The following is a 10,618-nucleotide window of genomic DNA, read 5'->3' on the forward strand; positions in this document are numbered from 1 at the left end:
GGGACCAGATGCCATGATCTTAGTTTTCTGAATGTTGAGTTTTAAGCCAACTTTTTCACTCTCCTCTTTCACTTTCATCAAGAGGCTCTTCAGTTTCTCTTCACTTTCTGCCATAAGGGTGGTATCATCTACATATCTGAGGTTATTGATATTTCTCTCAGCAGTCTTGATTCCAGCTTGTGCTTCATCCAGCTCAGCATTTCTCATGATGTACTCTGCACAGAAGTTAAATAAGCAGGGTGACAATATACAGCCTTGATGTATTCCTTTCCCAATTTGGAACCAGTCCATTGTTCCATGTCCGGTTCTAACTGTTGCTTCTTGACATGTGTACAGATTTCTCAGGAGGTAGATCAATGGTCTGGTATTCCGATCTCTTTAAGAATTTTTCACAGTTTGTTGAGATCCACACATTCAAAGGCTTTGGTGTAGTCAATAAAGCAGAAGTAGATGTTTTTCTGGAATTCCCTTGCTTTTTCTATGATCCAGTGGATGTTGGTAATTTATTTATTTATTGGTTTTTACCGTGCGACAACATGAATTGGCCATAGGCATATGTATGTCCCCTCCCTCCTGAATCCCCCCCACCTCCCTCCCCACCCCACCCCAGGTTGTCACAGAGCACCACTGGCTTTGTGTTCCCTCCATCATACATCAAACTCCCACTGGTTATATGTTTTACATATGATAATGTGTATATTTCAGTGCTATTCTCTCAAGTATGTTTTAGTTTTTTGACCACAAGAAATATGGAACCTTAGCTCCCCAACCAGGAATTGAACCCACACCCGCTGTGTGGGAAGGCTAAGTCTTAACCTCTAGACAAGGGAAGTTCCTCCATATTGAGGTTTTTGTGTGTGTGTGTGTGAGCATACTTTTTATTTATTGTATTATTTTTAAAATTAATTTATTTATTTTAATTGGAGGCTAATTACTTTACGATATTGTAGTGGGTTTTGCCATACATTGACATGAATCAGCCATGGGTATACATGTGTTCCCCATCCTGAACCTGCCTCCCACCTCCCTCCTTATCCCATCCCTCAGGGTCATCTCAGTGCACCAGCCCTGAGCACCCTGTCTCATGCATTGAACCTGGACTGGCGATCTGTTTCACATATGATAATATACATGTTTCAATGCTATTCTCTCAAATCATCCCACTCTCGCCTTCTCCCACAGAGTCCAAAAGACTGTTCTTTATATCTGTGTCTCTTTTGCTGTCTCGCATATAGGGTCATCATTACCATCTTTCTAAATTCCATGTATATGCGTTAATATACTGTATTGGTGTTTTTCTTTCTGACTTACTTCACTCTGTATAATAGGCTTCAGTTTCACCCACCTCATTAGAACTGATTCAAATGTATTCTTTTTAATGGCTGAGTAATATTCCATTGTGTATATGTACCACAGCTTTCTTATCCATTCATCTGCTGATGGACATCTAGGTGGCTTCCAGGTCCTGGCTATTATAAACAGTGCTGCGATGAACATTGCGGTACACATGACTCTTTCAGTTCTGGTTTCCTCAGTGTGTATGCCCAGCAGTGGGATTGCTGGGTCTTATGGCAGTTCTATTTCCAGTTTTTTAAGGACTCTCCACACTGTTCTCCATAGTGGCTGTACTAGTTTGCATTCCCACCAACGGTGTGAGAGGGTTCCCTTTTCTCCACACTCTCTCCAGCATTTATTGCTTGTAGACTTTTGGATAACAGCCATTCTCACCGGTGTGAGATGGTACCTCATTGTGGTTTTGAGTTGGATTTCTCTGATAATGAGTGATGTTGAGCATTTCTCATGTGTTTGTTAGCCATCTGTATGTCTTCTTTGGAGAAATGTCTGTTTAGTTCTTTGGCCCATTTTTTGATTGGGTCGTTTATTTTTCTGGGATTGAACTGCAGGAGCTACTTGTATATTTTTGAGATTAATTCTTTGTCAGTTGCTTCATTTGCTATTATTTTCTGCCATTCTGAAGGCTGTCTTTTCACCTTGCTTATAGTTTCCTTCATTGTGCAAAAGTTTTAAGTTTATATAGGTCCCATTTGTTTATTTTTGCTTTTATTTGTACTACTCTGGGAGGTGGGTCATAGAGGATCCTGCTGTGATTTATGTCTGAGAGTGTTTTGCCTATGTTTTCCTCTAGGAGTTTTATAGTTTCTGGTCTTACATTTAGATCTTTAATCCTTTTTGAGTTTATTTTTGTGTATGGTGTTAGAAAATGTTCTAGTTTCATTCTTTTACAAGTAGTTGGCCAGTTTTCCCAGCACCATTTGTTAAAGAGATTGTCTTTTCTCCATTGTATATTCTTGCCTCCTTGGTCAAAGATAAGTTTTAATTGTTTATGCTCAACCAGGCAATGAAGGCCTTGAAGACTGAATTTCCACAATCTTCTCTAGGGTAAGCATATTTGTGAAATGAATTACAGTGGCTTTGTCATAGGATTGCTCAACTCATTCTGCTCCTAGAAGGAACTGACATTCTTGTTTTCCTCTGTTACCTTTTATCAGGTTAAAATAAACATATAAACTTTCACATTGATGTCTTTGCTTGGATGCCAGGCAGCTCAAGACTAAATCTTGTTAATTAACTAGAATGCTTTTATTCCAGGTTATTACTACAATCATCGCTCTTCTTTCACAAAATCACTTGTATGCTTACTTTAAATGCCCTCTGTTATATTAATTTTGAAAATGCCTTAAATATTTATAGCCTTAAAGTTCAAAGACTTGAATTCTAATCCACTTCAGCCTTTGAGCAGGACAGTGATATCTCCTTTTCAGTTCTCTTTGGAATTGGATTAGATAATGTCTAAAGTCCTTGTGCAGAGAAGGCAATGGCAATTGCCTTTCTTGCCTGAAAAATCCCATGGACGGAGGAGCCTGGTAGGCTGAAGTCCATGGGGTCACTAAGAGTCAGGCACAACTGAGTGACTTCACTTTCCCTTTTCACTTTCATGCATTGGAGAAGGAAATGGCAACCCACTCCAGTGTTCTTGCCTGGAGAATCCCAGGGACGGGGGAGCCGGGTGGGCTGCTGTCTATGGGGTCACACAGAGTCAGACACGACTGAAGTGACTTAGCAGCAGCAGCAGCAAAGTCCTTGTGAGTTCTAAAAGCTTACAGTTCTACAGATAAAGGGACATGGTTTATACTTTATTAAAGGAAAAACCCCTGTGACAGAATGTGACTTAAATCTCTAGGCACAAAGGAATGCTCTCCTAGGTACTTGGAGATTTCCTTTGAGAACCCCCAAGGTGAGTTCCATGGAACATCTGTGCCTTGGTCAAAGGCTTTGGGCAAATGCATACTGCATCCCACTTGTCAATACACACAGTACAGTTTAGTACAGTAAAGGCTCTGTCTAAGAAGTTTAGGTCATAGGAATACTGCAAGGGATGGACTTCTAGATTGCTCGTTATCTGGCCAAGGCCTACCTTTTCAGCCAATGACAGTGTCACACTCTTTTCTCTGCCTTGTCCATTCCTATACATCTTCCCCCACTCCAACATACTTCTCACTCTTGCAATCCAGCCTAACATGTGAGCTCCATCCTTCCCCTGGGCTCTTCATGTGCTCTCTGAGCCTTTGCTCACGTACTCTATTTTGATAATGCCTCCTTCTTTATCTGGCAAATGCCAATGCAACCTCCAGTATCATTATCACCGATTCTCTGAGGCTTTCCTTTAACCCACAAAACCAATTTAGTTGTTCCTTCCACTGGGTCCCATTTTGCTTTGTACAGTTATACTCCTGTACTACTATTGCCTCCTTGGATTGAGTCTCCTGTGTTAAACCGTAGCTCCTTGAAGGTTGACATTATGTGGTATTATTCAGCTCAATAACACAAAGCCTGGCCCATTACAGATACTCTGTGACTGCTTCAAGAATAAAAGAATGAGATGGATGGATGGATGGATGGATAGATGATGGATACAAGGATGGAATACAGGCTTTCAGGCTTCAGGGAGGGGTCGGGAAAGCAAATTCAGAGGCACCAAAGACCACCTCTGATGTGTGAACCTGGTGGGTTTTCCTTTGGGGGACTCCTGCACCTGTTTTAATAATCCTTCATTTGTATGATAGAACTTAGGGGTCTAGCCTTCATTTCCAACCAGAAAAAGGAAGATTTTTCTCTGTGATGGAGATTGCTAGGAACAACCTCATGATCTTTTCTCTTCTGCTTCCTCAGTAGTAATATCCCCAATGGTTACCTTGGTCATAAGGTAACCAACTCTTCCTGGTTTTCCTGGGATTGTTCCACTTTTAAAACTGAAAGTCCAGTGTCCCAAGAACCTCCCCAGTCCAAACAAACCAGGAGAGTTGCTCAGCCTACAAGTTATGCTGCTGGCCAGGGATAAAGTCTACATGTCCAAGCCTCTTGTGCCACTAAAGGAGAGCCTACAACTGAGGTCTTTCCAATGGGATGTCAGTGGAAGTGACCCATTCAGTCACTGTGCTTAGTTGTTCCGTCATGTCCGACTCTTTGCAACCCCATGGACTGGAGCCCACCAAGCTCTCTGTCCATGAAATTTCCCAGGCAAGAATACTGGAGTGGATTGTCATTTCCTTCTCCAGGGGATCTTCCTGGCCCAGGGATCAAACCACGTCTCTTGTGTCTCCTGCATTGCGGGCAGATTCTTTACCCACTGAGCCATTTGGGAAGCCACATTCAGCCGCTGGGACAGGAGAAATTTTCTATTAAAATTTATTTTGAAAAAAAAAATCATAGCTTTTACCATAATAATAAGGCAGTCCTACCCTAACAAGACATGGTGGTGCAAAGGAACCAAAAGATCTTTCTGGATCTTTCAAATACACCCATGCTTCCTCTTTAAATTCAACTGCAGTCACCTATGAGTGCTGGTCAGCTCGACTGACTAGTCATCTTTCTTTCCTCTTTCTTTTTTTCCCGTGGTTACAGAAAGCTAAATTACTCATACTCCTCAGTTACATCATATTATCATCATTAGCACTCAAGGCCTCTCTCCTGTTCTAATTGTTCATTTTGCCTTTATCCCTGCTTCCACACTGACACTGCCACCTGCTCTCCGTAGGCTGCCATTCTAATGAGCTCATTGATCGCCTTCGTTTCCATGTGTCCTTGCAAAATATGTATGGCTGTTTTGAATGCATACATATAAAATTTATGCAAATAGTCATTTGGCCTTTATCTCAATCTTCTCATGTGTTTCATTCCATATGGTGCTGTGGTTTTTACCTCCATCCCCACTGGTCTGTGTGTATCTCCATTTTATTACTGTGTACATTATCCACTCTCTAATGATGGGCACCCAGAATAGCAGAAATTCCCCATCACCATAAACATCACTGGGATGAACAACCTCCCTCATGTCAACCTTATGGACCCGGGAAAAATTAAGCATGGTAATATATTACCAGGGTTTCTGGTTGTAGAGTACAGAGAGGACAGATACAGAAATACTGAAATACTTCTAGGCCGGTTGGTAAGTAGCTCTGCCCCCAGGATCCCTGAATATCTTTCTTGTTACCCCAAGAGTCCTTAAAAATTTCCACCATCTGCCAACTAAAGGGTTAATGCCTGGGCCAGTGAGAACTGACAGTCTCTCTAGCAATTGATAAGTATTTTGAATATTACCCCTGGATACACATATAGTGAATTTAATGGTCCCCAGACATGACTGAAGTGATGCAGCAGCAGCAGCCATTATTTTTCCATATAGCAAACAAAACAAATAAAAACCCCTTTACCTAAATGAAACCTGGGGCCCTCACCACTTCACAGAACTATTATATCAATGGCTGTACTTCTTTTACTTGAGAGAAAAATAAATAATTTATTTGTATGTCTATGTGTGTGTGTCTGTATTAATGCAACCAATTCTAATCTCAATTGAGACAAATATTTAGTATTAATAAATATTACATAGTTACTATTTTATTCAGTTCCTAAAGAACTTATGAGATTTTTTTAAAACATAAAACTCTTCAAAGATTCAAGAATTTATTTTAGCTTCTGAAATGTCAGGTTTCATGGTGGCATAGCATTGTATTGCAAGTATTTTCACAACTAGGAGAGCCAGATCAAGGTTTGGGTTCAGATCATTTTAAGACTGAAAAATCTGGAAAATTCTGTCTACTGAATTAGGAGTAGATTTCTGGGACCATAAATCTGCCATCCAGGACTTGGGGCCACAGGCACTGTTATCCACATGCTTATACACTCACAGGCACACACCTGCATGGGCACACACATATTCTCAGGAAATTGCTTACATGCATCACACACACTCAACAGCCACACACAGGTAACATCCTCATATCCACACCCAGTGACGGCTCTGGTGGTTCCCTGCAATTGTGAAAGCCCCAGATTTCTCCAGAGCACTAAACTATTATATGAGTTAGTATTTTCAATAACCTGTATCCTGGGCTGGAAGTGGGATGCTGAGTCATAAGGAGGAAGAAAGCTTGAGAAGTCAGCCCTTGACCATGGAGATGCACTCATGGTGAAGCAGTAAGAAGAGGGTCCCCTCCCTCACTCCAGATCAGGGTCAGAAGGAAAATCCTGGTGAGCCAGAGGCAATCTGGACTCCATGAAGCCTTACCTTCATGGAGGATACCTCCTTGAGCCTGCAAGTTAAGCTCCTACCTGAGTCTCCATCCTTCTCTCTCCAGGGCTGTTCCTCTAAATGAGCATATTGATTGAGTCAACCCCAGCTTGTATGTCTAAAGGCCACCCTCTGGCTCTGATACCAGTCCTCTGAGAGCCTGCTCAGCACTGCACATTGTGCGAAGGGCTTCAGAAAACACAAGATGAAGAAACGTAGTCCTTGCTCTCAAGAGGTGGGCATTCTATCCAATAGTCAACTGAGAAACGAATATGGAGAGCAGACTCCATAAAAATATACAGGTAATTACAGAAGTTGACGTGAATCTAAAATGCCACTTACTGCCTTTAGAAATGGAGCTTCCCTGGTGAGCTCAGACAGGCTCAGAATCTGCCTGCAATGCGGGAGAGCCGGTTTTGATGAGTGCATTGGGGAGATCCCCTGGAAGGAAATGGCAATCTGCTCCAGCATCCTTGCCTGGAGAATTCCATGGACAGAGAAGCGTGGCAAGCTACAGTCCACGGGGTTGCAAAGAACTGGACATGACTGAGTGACTAACACTTTTCACTTTTTTCCCCTTCAGAATCTTGAGAAATTCTTGAGTTTTCTCATCCACAAGTTGGGAATAATTTAATTATTTTGGGATTCCCCCACTGGTACTCAGCAAATCTTTTATTCAACTTTAATTTTATCTTAATTGAAATATAGTTGATTTATAATACTGGGTCAGCTTCAAGTGTAACAGCAAAGTGATTCAGTTAATTATATATATTCTTTTTCAGATTCTTCTCCATTATATAGGTTACTACAAGATATTGAATATAGTTCCCTGTGCTATTAATCCCAAACTCCTGTTTATCCCCTCCTTTCCCCTTTGATGGGGGCTTCCCTGGTGGCTCAGAGGGTAAAGCATCTGCCTGCAATGCGGGAGACCCAGGTTCAATCCCTGGGTTGGGAAGATCCCCTGGAGAAGGAAATGGCAACCCACTCCTTCTTTTTTATTCTTGCCTGGAGAACCCCACGGATGGAGGAGCCTGGTAGGCTACAGTCCATGGGGTCGCAAAGAGTCAGACACAACTGAGTGACTTCACTTTCTTTCTTTCCCCTTTGATAACTACAAGTTTGTTTTCAATATCTGTAAGTCTATTTCTATTTTGTAAATAAGTTCATTTGCATAGTATCACATATGAAACGAATCACCAGTCCAGGTTCAATGCATGATACTGGATGCTTGGGGTACGGGGAGGGAGGAGGGAAGGGGATTCAGGATTGGGAACACGTGTATACCTGTGGCGGATTCATGTTGATGTATGGCAAAACCAATACAATATTGTAAAGTAATTAACCTCCAATTAAATAAATTTATACTTTAAAAAATTATAAAATAAAAACAGCACTAGTCTTCCTTAAAAAAAAAGTTCATTTGTATCATTTTTTAAGACTCCATATATAAGCAATATCATAAAATATTTGTCTTTGTCTGACTTACTTCACTTCATATGGTAATCTCTAGGTACATCCATGTTGCTGCAAATGGCATGATTTCATTCATGTTTATGGTTGAGCAACATTCCTTTGTACATATATACCATGTCTTATTTATCTAATCATCTGTCGATGGACATTTAAGCTGCTTCCATGTCTTGACTATTGCAAATTTAACTCTAATTTCAAACAAATCTCATAGAACCCCCTCCAAATCTTCTCCAGTCTAAGTCCTGGAATGTCTCAATCCCAAACCAATCTCTAGGTGTTATCCTTAGCATATGACCCGGCTACCTTAATTACTGAGAAGATAGAGGCCATGAAGTTGTGGTCCCTCAACTTCCATCTTGTCCACCTGGAAGTCTCTCTGAGGCTTCAGGCATCTTCCCTTTCTCTCTTGCTTTCAGGAAGGATGCTTAGACCCAAATACTTTAGAGACAAAAGAATGGTGACCAAGAAGTGATTACAGAGAAAGAGGGTTTTAATCCTCACCAAGAAGTTAATTCACAAGCCTAGGATGCACATCATAGCGTCATGGAAACATTGGTTTCAAAGGTGTTTCCACTTAACCACCTGTGCTGCCTTAACCATGTGACTCAACTTTCATTTATGAATTCCTTCAAGCAACATTTGAAGGTCTATCGAGCGCCAAGGGTAGTCACCACAGCTACAATTTATTATAAAATAGGGTAATAATAGTGCCAACTTCAAAGTGTATGGCGAGGCTTTAGAGCCCTTCAAATACAAGAGGGAGTAATAAATGTGAATTATCTTCCACTTTCCCTCCTGGTCCTTAGTACCCATGCTCCTGTTCTGTATAGAAGAGGAATTTCTCATAAACAAAATAAATTCTTAGTTGGATAAGGAGAAGAATCAATATAAATCCCACATAAACTTCAAAGCACACCATTCTGTCCTCACAATAAAGTACTAGGTTGTATGTAACTGTATTCTGTAGCGACTGTAGGTTGCTGCATTCTCATTATATGCAATCCATCTCAGGGCAGAGTTTGCAAGTCCTGCCAAATCACAACAGTTCAGTTCAGTTCATTTCATTTCAGTCACTCAGTCGTGTCCAATTTTTTGCGACCCCATGAATCGCAGTACACCAGGCCTCCCTGTCCATCACCATCTCCCGGAGTTCACTCAGACTCACGTCCATCGAGTCCGTGATGCCATCCAGCCATCTCATCCTCTGTCGTCCCCTTTTCCTCCTGCCCCCAATCCCTCCCAGCATCAGAGTCTTTTCCAATGAGTCAACTCTTCGCATGAGGTGGCCAAAGTGCTGGAGTTTCAGCTTTAGCATCATTCTTTCCAAAGAACACCCAGGACTGATCTCCTTTAGAATGGACTGGTTGGATCTCCTTACAGTCCAAGGGACTCTCAAGAGTCTTCTCCAACACCACAGTTCAAAAGCATCAATTCTTCGGCACTCAGCTTTCTTCACAGTCCAACTCTCACATCCATACATGGCTACTGGAAAAACCATAGCCTTGACTACACAGACCTTACTCAGCAAAGTAACGTCTCTGCTTTTGGATACACTATCTAGGTTGGTCATAACTTTCCTTCCAAGGAGTAAGCGTCTTTTAATTTCATGGATGCAGTCACCATCTGCAGTGATTTTGGAGCCCAAAAAATGACATTTTTTTTTCTCTATTTCTATTCTATTTCCACTGTTTCCCCATCTGTTTCCCATGAACTGATGGGACCAGATGCCATGATCTTCGTTTTCTGAATGTTGAGTTTTAAGCCAACTTTTTCACTCTCCTCTTTCACTTTCATCAAGAGGCTTTTTAGTTCCTCTTCACATTCTGCCATAAGGGTGGTGTCATCTGCATATCTGAGGTTATTGCTGTTTCTCCTGGCTGTCTTGATTCCAGCTTGTGCTTCTTCCAGCCCAGTGTTTCTCATGATGTACTCTGCATAGAAGTTAAATAAGCAGGGTGACAATATACAGCCTTGACATACTCCTTTTCCTATTTGGAACCAGTCTGTTGTTCCATGTTCAGTTCTAACTGTTGTTTCATGACCTGTATACAGGTTTCTCAAGAGGTAGGTCAGGTAGTCTGGTATTCCCATCTCTTTCAGAATTTTCCACAGTTTATTGTGATCCACACAGTCAAAGGCTTTGGCATAGTCAATAAAGCAGAAATAGATGTTTTTCTGGAACTCTCTTGCTTTTTCCATGATCCAGCGGATGTTGGCAATTTGATCTCTGGTTCCTCTGCCTTTTCTAAAACCAGCTTGAACATCAGGAAGTTCATGGTTCACGTATTGCTGAAGCCTGGCTTGGAGAATTTTGAGCATTACTTTACTAGTGTGTGAGATGAGTGCAATTGTGCAGTCGTTTGAGCATTCTTTGGCATTGCCTTTCTTTGAGACTGGAATGAAAACTGAACTTTTTCAGTCCTGTGGCCACTGCTGAGTTTTCCACATTTGCTGGCATATTGAGTGCAGCACTTTCACAGCATCATCTTTCAGGATTTGAAAGAGCTCCACTGGAATTCCATCACCTCCACTAGCTTTGTTCATAGTGAT

Source organism: Oryx dammah, unplaced genomic scaffold, assembly GCF_014754425.2.
Source record: "Oryx dammah isolate SB20612 unplaced genomic scaffold, SCBI_Odam_1.1 HiC_scaffold_25, whole genome shotgun sequence".
Classification (NCBI taxonomy): Eukaryota; Metazoa; Chordata; class Mammalia; order Artiodactyla; family Bovidae; genus Oryx; species Oryx dammah.